Source organism: Saccopteryx leptura, chromosome 13 (assembly GCF_036850995.1).
Source record: "Saccopteryx leptura isolate mSacLep1 chromosome 13, mSacLep1_pri_phased_curated, whole genome shotgun sequence".
Classification (NCBI taxonomy): Eukaryota; Metazoa; Chordata; class Mammalia; order Chiroptera; family Emballonuridae; genus Saccopteryx; species Saccopteryx leptura.
In genome coordinates, this window is record NC_089515.1 from 8,680,463 (window position 1) to 8,695,162 (window position 14,700).

Consider the following 14,700-nt stretch of genomic DNA (forward strand, 5'->3'; position numbering starts at 1 on the left):
ATTACTCAGCCCTCAAAAAGAATGAAGCTCTGACACAGGCTGCAACTCCAGAGAACTTCTAGAATATTGTGCTAAGTGAAGAAGACCACACATAGAAAGTCATATACCATGTGATTTCATTGATATGAAATGTCCAGAACAGGCAAATGCAGAGAGACAGAAGCCAGGTTGGTGGTTGCCAAGGGCTGGGGAAATGGGGAGTAACGTCTTAACGGGCTTGGGCTTTTATTTTGGCACGATGAAATGGTTTGGAACGAGATAGAGGTGGTGGCTGCACACCATTGTGAATTTTTTAAATGCCACTGTACTGCTCCCCTTTTGCAACAGCATGGATGGACCTGGAGAGTATTATGCTAAGTGAAATAAGCCAGTGAGAGAAAACGAGTACCATATGATCTCATTAACAAACAAAATAAACTAACAAACAAAATAGAAACAGACTCATCGATACAGAGAACAGCCTGACAGCTGTCAGAGGGGAGGGGGGCTGGGGGGCTGAGTGTACAAGGTGAAGGGATTAAGGAAAGAGAAAAATTCCTAGACACAGACAACAGTATGGGGATCACCAGAGGGAAAGGGGGTGGGGGGAGAGGAGGGTACAGGGGGATAAAGGGTGATGGAAGGAGACTTGACTTAGGGTGGCGAACACACAATACAATATACAGATGGTGTGTTATAGAATTCTACACCTGAAATCTATATAATTTTATTAACCAATGTCACCCCAATAAATTTAATTAAAAATTGTAAGAAGAAATAAAAATAAAGTCAAATAGTTTATGTTATGTGAATTTCATCTCAATTTTAATAAGGGTATCATTTTCACACACACAGAAGATATTTGAAAAAAAGAATTCCACTAGTTGGTAAAAAAAAACACAACATTTGAAACGTGTTCCTTTTCATTTGTTATCAGTAGGTTTCTGTACAATTAAGGATCAGAGGTGTGGGAAACAAGAACATTTGCTTCCCGCCTCCTCAAATCACAGGAGAACTTTTCTAGAGGAGAGAATCTTTTTAAGCAAAATATCTTGAATGAGCAGACTGGGAATGAAACGCAGTGTGGTCTGAGGCGAGTCTGTAGCAAGTGGGCAAATATGGTGAAAGCTCTGACAAAAAGAAGGGGGGAATTGGGAGGGGAGAAGGAGGGAGAGAGCAAGGATGGCCGACCAAAATGGGAGCATCCCATCGGACTTGGAAGGTGCGTAATGTTCAGTGTTCAGTGGTGGACATTTGGCAACGTGAATTCCCCCAGGAATCACCCTCTCAGTCAACTCTGGAGCCTCACGGCATCGCTGCTGTTGCCACCACTGGCCCCTGCACCACCCTACCATGGCTGCTGGATGCTGGTGTCACTGCTGACACCTGTCCCACCACTGGCCACCAGAGATGCTGTCGCTTCTACCAGGGGAGAGAGCAAAGGAATGTTGAGACTATTCATCTTCCATGCCAGGAGCTAGTAGTGTTTCATCTCTTATAATCATAGATTGCCTGGCATGGGGGAAGGGGAGAGAGGTCCAGATACCAGGCACATTGGAATTCATAGTGCCCACACTCCTTAGCCACGCACGCCTTTCCCCAAGGTAGTCCTCGAAGAAGACCCCAACATTAGTCTCCATGGCTTACTGCTGTCTGCATGTGTCCATGGCCTCTCCTCATGCTGTCTTCATCCGAGCCGTACATCAACTGGGCTTCCACTGCCCCCCCCTCCCCCCATCAGTAAACGCACCTGACTGTGGGCTCACTCGTCTAACCCTTTGGAGACCATACATAAAGGGTTGTGATTATGCACCAGACCCCAGGGCCAAACTGCCACAGTGTGGACACCGACTTCATTCACCAGATGTACAAACTGGCAAATTACTTAACTTCTCTGTGCTCAGTTTTGCCAACTTTTCTTTCTTTCTTTCTTTCTTTTTTTTTTTTTGACAGAGAGTCAGAGAGAGGTACAGACAGACAGGGAGAGAGATGAGAAGCATCAATTCTTCATTGCGGCACCTTAGTTGTTCATCGATTGTTTTCTCATATGTGCCTTGGCTGGGGGGCTACAGCAGAGCAAGTGACCCCTTGCTCAAGCCGGAGACCTTGAACTCAAGCTGGCAACCCTGTGCTCAAACTGGTGAGCCCGCACTGAAGCTGGTGACCTTGGGGTTTTAAACCTGGGTCCTCTGCATCCCAGTTCAATGCTCTATCCACTGCACCACCACCTGGTCAGGCAGTTTTGTCATCTCTTAAATGGCAATCACATAGCTATTGTGAGTTAATGTCTGTAAAGCTCTTGGAAAAGATTAAGCACTAGACAAACTGTTGACTATTATATTATTGGCAGTGGGATTATTGGGGCTATGACACTGTATTTCTTCAGAAATGATTCATGGTTGAGGCTCCTAATTAATTCAGGGTGGCTTACCACAAACAAGACTGAGTTCACCAAGGTTTCTTCTGCCCACTGACCTATGTATGGTGTCTAAACAGCCAGCTAAACCTCCACCTAGTTTCTCATAGATTAAAATAGAATTTGAATAAATCCATTTTATTGAATTAATTAATGGGGGTGACATTGGTCCATAAGAATATACTGTATAGGTTTCAGGTGAACATCTCTATAGCATTTGAACCATTGATTGTGTTGTGTGCCTGTCACCCAAAGTCAAATCCTTTTCTGTTACCGTATATTTGTCCCTCTTTCCTCCCCTCCCCCCATTTTAAAAGACAGTTGTTTGGGAGAATTTTCATTTTCAGCTGTCACATCTACACAGCCGCAGAAGGTCCTGAGGATAAACCGGGATGGTCCTTGATTCATTAATTCACATGTTTACTCATTCCATAAATATTGAGCTCTTTTTACGTGCCAGGCACTACTATGGGGAGCTCATGCTCTTTTTTTTTTCTCTAAATGGGTATTTTTTTTTAATTTATTGAATTTATTGGAGAGACATTGATCAATAAAATCATATAGGTTTCAGGTGTATAATTCTAGAAGACGTCACCTGTATGTTACATCGTGCGTCCACCACCCCGAGTCGAGTCCCTTCCATCACCATTTATCCCCCTTTACCCTCTCCTCCCTCCCCCTTCCCTTTCCCCTCTCATAATCACCATGATGTTTTAAATACCTCCAGCAAAGCTATGGGCTAGGTACTTTACTTTTTATGGACGAACAACTGAAGCCCGGAGAGGCCAGTGGGCGTGACCAGAGACCAACAGAGAGCAGAGGAAGAATGGAGCCTGTTGGGCCCCAAACCCTGCGAGCGATGGACGAGGCAACGCTGCCACCTGGGAAGATTTCTGTGAGTTTGGAGGTCATTCGCTGCCTTTATCTTTCGCCCATTCAGTTCTGTCGCAGAGCATGGGTTTTCTAGCCATTGGCAACGAAAGCTGGTTGGTTGGGAAGGTTCCAGCTTATGATACCCTGCCGCAATGACCTGGAAAGAGGGTATAGCAGGTTCCGGTTTGAGGCCGGGTGATTAACCATCATGGCTTACTTAGGCAGCCCAGCAGGCGTGGGTCGCCAGAAGCGTTGCCGTGAGGAGCCAAGAGCATACTTGGGGACGAGCTGAGGGCCAGGTCTGGAAGAGGAGGGCGCGTGGAAACGTGAGAAGCAGCACAGCAGCTAAGCTGTGCGGACAGACGGACGCTGCGCAGGGGTGGAGGGCGGGGCTCAGAACCCAGACCACGATGCCCGTTTTACATGCTGTGTGTAGAGTGGGGGTGCGGGGAGCTGGGGAATCAGAGGCAAGATCACACAGGCCTTCTTTCATCCATGATAACACGGAGGCTCAGAGATTTCGCAAGTGACATTCCACCTTCCTGCGAGAAGAGCCTGCTGGGATTTGTTGATGCATCAATCACGCCAACTTTTCTACCCAGTTATTAACTCTTTACTGAAAAGATCTTTTTGTCTATGATAGAAATGTATCTGTTTTAAAGGCTTAGTAACTTTTGATTTTCCTCCTGCATTGAATAATTTAAATCATGAGAGCTGGAGGGATCTTCGCGAGCCTCTTCTCCGACAAACCCATTTTCCAGGTGAGGACTCAGGCCTAGAAGGTGGAAATGATTTACCCATTACCTTGCCATGAGCAAGGGCCAGAACCAGAACTGAACTGAGGCAGGCTTGCGACCAATAGGCAGGCTTCCCCGGACCTTTCTAGGCTCCGGCGTAGCCTCCAGTTTAGACCAGCAAGGTCAGGCGAGACCCAGCCTGTCCTGCTGCGGCTTTGCCCGCCGGCCACCACAGCCTCCAGCCAGCCGGTCAGGCCCTGCGTCAGCCCAGTCAGCCAAGGACGTGGGAGGCTCTGAGCAGAGGAGTGGAGGCAGTGTCTGCCCCCTGAGGGTGAGCTCAGGTCACCTGACTCTGCCACTCTTTGACAAACCCAGCCACTGAAGCCAGTTGCTGTTCCCGCAGAGCTCTCCCCTCATCTCAGCCCCCCTGCCCCCGCCCCCGTGGCTGCATCCAGTTCTTCTAACTGTCTACCTTGCACAGCTGAGCACGAAGCTACTTATAGCTCCGTTATCATGTTCCTGTCTCAATACAAACAAACAGCGTAGCCTGGGAAAGGGATCTGTTGGGAGGCATCGCCTGTTTTTCGGCCCGGCACCTTCGCGAGTGCCAAGGACCCGGCAGCTCGGTGATGTTTGAGTGACATGACGGCTTTTCCTCCCCCTCCCCCTGCGCCTCCTGTCTCCTTTCCTCTCCCATTCCTGAGGTCACCTTGAGATTTTGATGTGAAAAGTCCAGACTTGTAGGAGATACAGATTAGGAGGCACTTGGAAGTCACCTGCACTGGTGCCCCAGAGATCAGGGTTTGGACTGACACACCCCGCTCCTCTGCCAGTGAGAGGCAGGACCGGTTACTGTTAGTTTCTCAGCTCCTAACCCACTACAGCCAGATGCTCGGAGACTCTCCAGCCCCCTTTCTGTCTGCCCGCTGCTCCGTGTGAGGTTCTGCCAGGAGGGACAGAGGCCGGAGGAGGAGGAGAGGGAGGAGGAGGAGAAGGAGGAGGAGGGGAGAAGGGAGAAAGGAGAGCGCACGCCTCCTGCCCACTTCATCACCCACCTCCCGCGTCACCCCTGCACCGGCAGCGCCCTCCCAGCGCGGCAGTGGGATCCAGTCCACAGCTTCCCCAGTGCTCACAGAGCTGGCCTCATGGGCCCCATGGCTGAAGCCCCCTCCGCAGAGGTCCTAGGCTCCCTTTTTCGGGGTCCCTCCTGCAAGCTTCTCAGTTGTAACAGTTCCAGCTTCTTCTCTTTGCTCCCCCAGCTTTGGGCAATCGCAGGCAGAAAACACGGCCTCTTCGTGGCTGATGAGTGGTTGGCCATCAGCTAGCCAGCCCACAGCCGACCGCACACTCATGAGGGATCCCGGCTGAGACCAAGAGAACCACTCAGAGGAGCAGCTGGGCCCAGCCCCAATTGCCAATCTACTGAGTCAAAAGCTAAATAAGTGATTATTGTTTTAAACCAAGTTTTGAGGTGGTCTGTTATATGGCAAAAGCTAATTGATGAGATTCTCTCCAGAGGATCCATTTAAGCTCCCCTTGGTGCCAGCCAGCACCCTCTGACTGGCCATCTTAAAGCTCTGTTCATTGAAGCACAAAGGCTGCCACACGAGGAAGGACTGAGCGACGGATCAAATCCCTCCTGGTGAAACGACAACTTATAAGCATGGCTCCTTGACCGGTAGCCGCTAGTGTCTTCTTGGTCCGTGCCCGCTGAGTGCCATCACCCTACAGTATTCCGAGGATGAAGCTGGTAGCATCCCATGTTATGAACCATGGATAGCCCCTTAGCCCAGAATGAAATCAGAAAGCTGCATACTGATTTGCAACAAAAGATCTCTTTTCTCCCCCCCCCCCAACAGATACTTGACATCCCAGTCAAATAGGAGGTTCCCTTGCTCACAATTTCCATTTAGTCCTCTGCAGACTGGAGATTAGCGAAACCATATTTATTATGAAAACAAGCTGTTGAAACCCACAAAAATTCAGACATCAGTTTGAATCCAAAAGTTGAACTGTGCTGTCATTTTTGGAAATCAAATACAGTATCAACATAATTGAGAACTGTGGGCTGAGGGGAGGATGTAATGGGGGTGGGGGTGGGGGAGCTGTTTCAATGAAAACAAGACGACAGAGATCTTGAGGGTAGATCAGAGATCAGTGTCAGTAACATCAGAGCCAACGATATTAATGCTGATGAGCCATACATTACAGCCGAGTTAAGAAACTGAAGATATTTGCCTTTCATGGGATAAAATAAGACTGTGCAAAATGCAAGTAAATACAGTGTGTCCGTAAAGGCATGGTGCACTTTTGATCGGTCACAGGAAAGCAACAAAAGACAACAGAAATGTGAAATCTGCATCAAATAAAAGGAAAACCCTCCCAGTTTCTGTAGGATGATGTGGCAGCATGTGCGCATGCGCAGATGATGACGTAACACCGTGTATACAGCGGAGCAGCCCACGGCCATGCCAGTAGAGATGTGGACGGTACAGAGGAAAGTTCAGTGTGTTCTGTAGCTCGCTAAATTTGAATCCGTGACCAAAGTGCAACGTGAATATCGGCGCATTTATAATGAAGCGCCACCACATAGGAATAATATTACTCGGTGGGATAAGCAGTTGAAGGAAACCGGCAGTTTGGTGGAGAAACCCCGTTCTGGTAGGCCATCAGTCAGTGACGAGTCTGTAGAGGCTATACGGGATAGCTACCTAAGGAGCCCTAAAAAATCTGTGCATGAGCCCACATCGAACTGCACTGAATAGGTATGAAACTGGGAGAGTTTTCCTTTTATTTGGTGCATATTTCACATTTCTATCGTCCTTTGTTGCTTTCCTATAACCGGTCAAAAGTGCACCATGACTTTACGGACACACTGTATTAGGCTTTAGAGAGAGTTTCAGCTAACATCAGGCAATTCTATTATGTAAAATAGAAAATAGTTTTTTGAAAGCTCTGTTCCTCAGAGAAGTTTATTGAAAATTCATCTTTAAAAATTTAAGGAGCTGAGTAGGGAAAATTTCACAAAAGAAGGAGCCCAGAGGGGAAGCCCAAAACCTGCGCACAAATTCCTCCTCATATCCCTGGCTGGTTCCTGAAATGCAGCTACTCCGTGTAAACAGCAAGGAACCCAGGAAAAGCGACAGAAGCTAAAACACCTGAGAGACAGCTTCGACAAAAGCCGTTTGGAGCTCAAGTCCGATTGAGTTAGGGGTAATAGGTACATACCTCAAGCTTCTCACTGAAACCACGGAGGAACAGAGCCTTAAGAATAAGGAGCCCTGGCCGGTTGGCTCAGCGGTAGAGCGTCGGCCTAGCGTGCGGAGGACCCGGGTTCGATTCCCGGCCAGGGCACACAGGAGAAGCGCCCATTTGCTTCTCCACCCCTCCGCCGCGCTTTCCTCTCTTGTCTCTCTCTTCCCCTCCCACAGCCAAGGCTCCACTGGAGCAAAGATGGCCCGGGCGCTGGGAATGGCTCTGTGGCCTCTGCCTCAGGCACTAGAGTGGCTCTGGTCGCAACATGGTGACGCCCAGGATGGGCAGATTATCGCCCCCTGGTGGGCAGAGCGTCGCCCCTGGTGGGCGTGCCGGGTGGATCCCGGTCGGGCGCATGCGGGAGTCTGTCTGACTGTCTCTCCCCGTTTCCAGCTTCAGAAAAATGAAAAAAAAAAAAAAAAAAAAAAAAAAAAAAGAAAAAAAAAAAAAAAAAAGAATAAGGAATAAATCCCAGGACTTTCTAAACCTAAGCTTTTACAGTTTTTAGTAATTGAACTGTGGACAGAAGAAAATACAATAGTATTTGGAGGATGAGAACAGAATCCAGTATCTACAATGTCTCATTACAACATCCAGAATACCATAAGGAACTGGCTGGCACATGAAGAAGCAGGAAAACATGACCTATAATCAAGAGGGAGAACAAGCAATCTAATCAAACACACACATAACCCAGAAGTTTGAATTAGCAAACAACGACATAACAATCACTCTCACAGCCATGACAAAAAGAATTTACAGGAAAATATAGACATAAGAATGGAAGACATGAAAAACTTCTGGGGGATATATAGTTATATAATGAAGAATATAGCAGAGACATAGAAACTTGAGGGAGGACAGTGGAAAAGTGCCTCAAGAGATATATCAACCCAGCTTGACCAGGCAGTGGCGCAGTGGATAGAATGTTGGCCTGGGAGGCTAAGGACCCAGGTTCAAAACCCTGAGGTCACCAGCTTGAGCATGGGCTTATCCAGCTTGAGCACAGGCTCACCAGCTTGAGTGTGGGGTCACTGACTTGAGCATGGGATCACAGACATGGCCCCATAGTTGCTGGCTTAAGCCCAAGGTCACTGGTTTGAGCCCAAGGTTGCCAACTTGAGTCCAAGGTCGCTGGCTTGAGCAAGGGGTCACTGGTTCAGCTGCAGCCCACAGTCAAGGCACGTATGAGAAAGCAATCAATGAACAACTAAGGTGCCACAACTATGAGTTGATGGTTCTCATCTCTCTCCCTTACTGTCTGTCTGACTCTGTCTGTCCCTGTCTATCTCTCTCGAAAGAAAGAAAGAAAGAAAGAAAGAAAGAAAGAAAGAAAGAGAGAGAGAGAGAAAGAAAGAAAGAAAGGTCAACTTAAAGCAACTTTTGATTCTTGTTTGGATCCTAACTGAGATAAACTAACTGTAATAAAAATGAGACAATCAGGGATATATTTGAACCTTAGTTCCTAGTGCTGTGTACCTGGTTACTACTTGGGGACTTAACCTCACCAAGTGTGAATACATCTCTCAAAGATAATTTCCTGAGTTTCCTCCTACTAGGACCGCCCATCTGACAGGAAGCTCTGATACTAATGACTGATAGCCTACGGGCATCACTTCCTCTCTATCTCGTTGCTTCTCCAAGGTGGGAATCTAAACTTGGATAAATCACTTCTCTCTGTGCCTATTGACCAACATGTCAACCTGAATCTTTTTCTGTATGCTAAACGAGGGGAGGCATGTGCAGAAAGCACTGACAGTCCTGGGGACAGAGGAGCCGCTGGTGTTGGCAGAGAAGGAATTATGTCCAACAGAAGCCAAAAGTGAAACTTCCAGCGGGCAAAGAGAACAATATCACCAAATGCTCTTCAAAGCCCTGGAACACATGAGTGGATAATCTTGTGACTGACCGGGACTCAAGGGCTGGCTGTCTCATCAGTTTGCTATGAAATAGGAGACGCGAAATAACTTTGTCAGACCCTAACTTGAACCGTTATCCGTTTCAGCAGAAGCATATTCACAGGAATGGGATTTTTATGACCAAAAGGAAATGCAGAGCCATGGTTTGGTTTGGTTTTTTAACGTCACAGAATGCCCTGCAAAATGACGTCCCCTCGAAATGAACAACCTGGCCCCGTTTAGAAATGATCCCTCCAGCTCCATGCAGACCCATACCCTTCGTGGTCCTTTCATACGTAATGAGCACAACCAGAAAGAAATAATGACCACGGCTAACGTCTTGCAACTCAGGATTTGATGCACATCACAGGCAGCGATTCCCTGAGGAGGGTCAGTCTTTGGCAGGATCTGGATATTTCTTTGGAGCCCCCAGAATCCCGAGACACAACTAATATCAGCCATGCCTGAGCTTTGCACGGATGTAGGCAGCTCGACTCCATAAAGTGAGCTAGCTGTCTGCTTGAACGACATCAGCCTGTGTTGCTGGGTTTAATCTCTTTCTAATTCTTTGGCACCAATTCTGACACGGGGCTCTGCTGAGGCTGTTCCCTGACTAGAGTGGGGAGCAGAATTTGCCCTTTTTAGGTCACAAACCCAAAGCATTCACTCATCACAGTGACTCCACCATGTCAATTAGCAACATTTATGAAACGTTGGCAAGACCGCAACTATCCTCAGTTGCTCCTGCCACGCATGGCACTCCACAGGGGTCACACACACATCAACTTGCCACGGCAGGTTAGGATTATGAAAACACATGGATACACGCCTCTTCTAAACACGGCCGGATTAAGAACCCTAGGGCAAGGGTCGTGAATTGTCCAGTGCAGACAAGCCACCAAAGAGTAGTCTTTCTGTGCCAGTTTCCCGGACAGTGTAGGGCTGCTCCCTTGCTGCTCTCACCAGACACTGGGAATTCTACTGAAAACTGCCTTTCTCCAGCATTTGGGGCTGGGATGAAACCTCTTGTGGTGACATGGATGATAAATCTCACCTGGGCTTGTGGTCTCCCGGAAACTCAGAGCCTTGGACTGGGGTCAGCATCACAGTGAGTATGGTTTCCTATTGGTCAGTCCTCCACAATCTAGTCAGTTGCCCTTGTCCTGGCTCTCTCCCTACCCTGTTAGCCACCCAGCGCAGTCCCCTACCCCCAGCCTGCCAGTGGCTTATGAAATACACACCCTTGCATGCAGTTAGTAGCACCTGTCATTGCCACCTGGCTTTCACTTTGGCAATCCTGTGAAATCACACACTTGAGCAGGTAACTTTGGAGGACCTGCCTCTGTCCCTTACTCCAGAAATGACTCCTTTTTTTGTGTGTGTGTGACAGAGACAGAGGGACAGAGAGGAACAGATAGGAAAGGAGGGAGATGAGAAGCATCAATTCTTTGTTGAGGTACCTTAGTTGTTCGTTGACTGCCTTATCATATGTACCTTAACCAGGGGGCTACAGCAGACCGAGTGACCCCTTGCTCAAGCCAGTGACCATATACATGACCCCACACTCAAGACAGTGAGTCAGCGCTCAAGCTGGCGAGCCCATGCTTGAGCAAGTGACCTCAGGGGTTTGAATCTGGATCCTCCGCATCCCAATCCAACACTATCCACTGCGCCACCGCCTGGTCAGGCTATGGCTCCTTCTTCATTCTCTCCCCCACCCCCCCAACTGAGCCATCTTAAGGTTGGTTGGACACTAGCGACAGATTCTGGCTTAAGCTGGGCCAATCAGATTCTCTCTCTTAATAATTGACAGGAGTCCTAGAAGTCAATAGGAGGCCCCAAGTCACAAGGCAATGGAAGGTAATGGGGAACAAGGACCGGGATCAGTGCCAGAGAAACGCAGAGCCTGTGCGTGGTGACCAGAGGGAGGGCCAGGACAGGAGCCCAGCGGAGGAGCCCCGCCCACCGCAGACCAGAACCAAGCAGGAGGTCATGCACACGCAGGGGTGGCTACAGCCCCGAGCTCTGCTGTCTCAACCAAGTTCCCCTGTGAGTGGTTTCTGTTTCTTACAAGCACATGTTTTCCAATTGTAAACACCCTCACAAGTTGCCCTGGGCTCTGGCGATTTCTCAGTCCTCATGCTCCTTCAGCCTCTGACACTGTCACCCCAGGTCCTCCCCAAACCTCTTTCCATTTAACAAGCTGCTACAAAGTCCTCTTCTCATTCTCCGTCTCCAGCTGCTCTTCCTAAAGCCATTGAACGAGATTCGGGAGTTGGCCTCCAGCGGGTCTTCTCCTGGGAAGATTCCATGGACCCCATAATGTCCTCCGGGGAGTCCAGGCCCGAGGCTGAGAGCCAGGCGCCAGCCCCGACGGCTCCTGCCCACCCACCTGCGTTTTCCACGCTCGGCTGTGTATCTCTACTTGGGGGACTCACAGTCACACACCCTCCTGAAATGGAATCTACTCTCTTTCTCCCTCAAGCCACCTTTCTCTTCACTCTCCCACTTCCACTGAGAGGAGGACCCTCATGGGGTCACATCGCCAGGAACCCTTGTGGTAATTCAGTGCCCCATGCTGATGGCTTGCTCTGTATCTGCCTCACTACAGGCCAGAGGCTCCATGAGGGCCTAGATGACAGGAGCTTGGTGCACAACTAATTAACTGCATTCCCACTTCATCCCCAAGTGGCCTGCTACATGGGGCCACTTAGAAGTCTGCTGAAGTGGGCCCTGGCTGGTTGGCTCAGTGGTAGAACATCAGCCCGGCATGTGGAAGTCCCAGGTTCTGATTCCTGATCAGGGCACACAGGAGAAGCGCCCATCTGCTTCTCCACCCCTCCACCCCTCCTTCCTCTCTGTCTCTCTCTTCCCCTCCCACAGCCAAGGCTCCACTGGAGCAAAGTTGGCCCCGGGCACTGAGGATGGCTCCATGGCCTCCACCTCAGGTGCTAGAAAGGCTCTGGCTACAACGGAGCAACGCCCCAGATGGGCAGAGCAACGTCCCCTGGTGGACTTACTGGGTGGATCCTGGTCGGGTGCATGCGGGAGTCTGTCTCTCTGCCTCCCCGCTTCTCACTTCAGAAAAATACAAAAAACAAAAAGAAGAAGTCTGCTGAAGTGAATTGAAGGCCATGAATGGTCATGTTTTTCTCTCTGTTCCACTCCTCTCGTCTCTTCCATCTACACTCCCCAAGCTCTCTGGGTGCTTCCTTCCTGGTGCCTCTTTCATTGCCCCCTTCCTCCCCATTCCCTTTGCTCTGGGCCAGACCCTGTCACTACCCATGAGCCTCTGCAGAAGCAAGCTGGTCTCCCTAACTGCAAGGAAACACCTGATATGTGGAATTCTAGGATGATGATGACAGCAGAGCTCCAACAGCCTCCCAAATCCCCTCCTATAAACAGACGGAGCAACTAGATTTTAAAAATAAATAAATAAAACCTATGCACATTCACAGCAACAGAAATGTGTGTATAATAAGGTTTCCCCTGAGCCTTAACCACCAACAGCCATAAGGCCCACCTGGCATTGGTGTCTGTGCCCGAGGAAGCAAAGGGAAGCAGCAAGGTACTGTCAGCTGGGCCTGGGAGCAGAAAACCCCCAAATAACTAGCAGGTGTTCACAGGAAGGATGCTAGGCCCTTTTGGAAGGAGCCGCTAAAACTGGGTAGAGTTGCGGGCCCTGGATACACATACGCAGGTGTTACACACACTAGATTGTAAAGGCTGTATGTGGGGTAAGGAATTTCAGCCCATGCGTTTCTGTTTCGTGGAACACGCTACAAAACAGGCCGGAGACACACTCACTCACACTCCCCTGTGTTTAACTGGATGGCAGGGTTCTCTCAGAGGCTCAGGATTCAGCTCTACTTCACTGTGACCCAGCGGCTCAGTCAGAACCGACACTAAGTGAAACTCAGAGACACGCCGTTTTTGCTGAGATCACGTGGCATGCAAGTTGGCAGCCGCAGCATCAGAATGGGGTTTGGGAAGGTACTTGTGAGAGTCTGGAGAAACATTGTGCGAACCTGTCAAAGTCAACACCATCCGGGATTTTAAAAAGCTATTTCCCACAAAGTCTTCACATATTGGGGCCTCCGGGGCTCTCTTAAATCACCCACAGAATCACAAGTACTTGAAAAAATCTCACCTGCAATGGGCAGAGCCATTAACAGAGTCCAGAGAAACCGATCAACCGTATATTACAAATGGAGAGACTAAGGTCTAGACCAAATCCTACCAAAAGGAACTTATTGGAAAGAAAACAAAAACAGTTTACATGGTTTAGAAGATCATCAGAAGGAGGGGGAGAGATTCAGAAGCACCGCTGTGCCCTTAATTTCCCTTCATACAGAAAAAAAGAAAGAAAAAAGTGCATCTGGCCCCTCTAATCTCAGTCGCCAAACCAGTTTACAGCCACGCGTTGCTCACAGGAAAAACGCCACCAATCCGAGACTGACTTACCCAGTGTCCTCTGAGCATGAACTGCAGACAGGGGAAAGGCTCTCTCTTCTTGATGTTACGACTTTTCAGCACTGCCCTCCGCCCCTCTGCCCGCGGTCTGTCTTCCTCCAGGATCACATGGAAGCGTTCTATAAATGTGCATTGGCTTACGGTTGGGAACGCTGGCCTGGGAGGCAGCAGTGTGTAAGCAATCTGACCCAGGCCAGGCGGCAGCTTCCAGAAGGCTCTGCAGCCCAGAGAGAGGATTACAGGGGGCAGAGAGCTTGCAGGTACTGGACAGCCTGCAGCTCTGTTTTGCTCGCTGTAAGTTTATTTATTTGGGATCTGAAACCAATTTCAGCTGCAATTCCATTTACTTGGGGGCAGGTCTAAATGTGGGTGAGGACCAGCTATTTTCAAAAGAAAGCAGGCGAAAGAAAGAAAGAAGGAAGGAAGGAAGGAAGGGAGGGAGAAAGGGAGGGAGGGGGAGAGAGAGAGAGAGAGAAAGAGAGAAAGAGAGAAAGAAAGAAAGAAAGAAAGAAAGAAAGAAAGAAAGAAAGAAAGAAAGAAAGAAAGAAAGAAAGAAAGAAAGAAAGAAAGAAAGAAGCTATAGAATTAGAAGTGCTTTGCCTGACCAGGCCGTGGCGCAGTGGATAGAGAGTTGGACTGGGATGTGGAGGACTCAGGTTCGAGACCCCGAGGTCGCAAGCTTGAGCGTGGGCTCATCTGGTTTGAGCAAGGCTTACTAGCTTGAGCCCAAGGTCGCTGGCTCAAGCACGGGGTCACTCGGTCTGCTGTAGCCCCCCAGTCAAGGCACATATGAGAAATCAATCAATGAACAACTAAGGAAACAAAACGAAGAATTGATGTTTCTCATCTCCCTCCCTTCCTGTCTGCTGTCTGTCCCTATCTGTCCCTCTCTCTGACTCTCTCTCTCTGTCTCTGCCACACAAAAAAATAAAAAATAAATAAAAAAATTAGAAGTGCTTCTGGTAAACAGGGACACAGGTCGTTGTCAGCTTTACCAACCTCATAAAATCAAGTGGCCCTTTTGAAAATGTCAGTATGTTCCCTCGAGAAAGGGAAAATGACCAATCAC

The 14,700-nt window shown here is 48.9% G+C and overlaps 1 protein-coding gene across 16 annotated transcripts in view; it reads right to left on the reverse strand.

The window, feature by feature from the left end:
- Positions 1 to 13,713, reverse strand: part of TACC2 (transforming acidic coiled-coil containing protein 2) — a 203,112-nt gene extending 189,399 nt beyond the window's left edge. For all 16 annotated transcript variants that reach the window (XM_066355383.1, XM_066355381.1, XM_066355392.1 and 13 more), the window contains exon 1: positions 13,623 to 13,713. The gene's annotated coding sequence lies outside the window, so the exon portion shown is untranslated. The remainder of the gene's footprint in view (positions 1 to 13,622) is intronic.
- Positions 13,714 to 14,700: the final 987 nt, after the last annotated feature.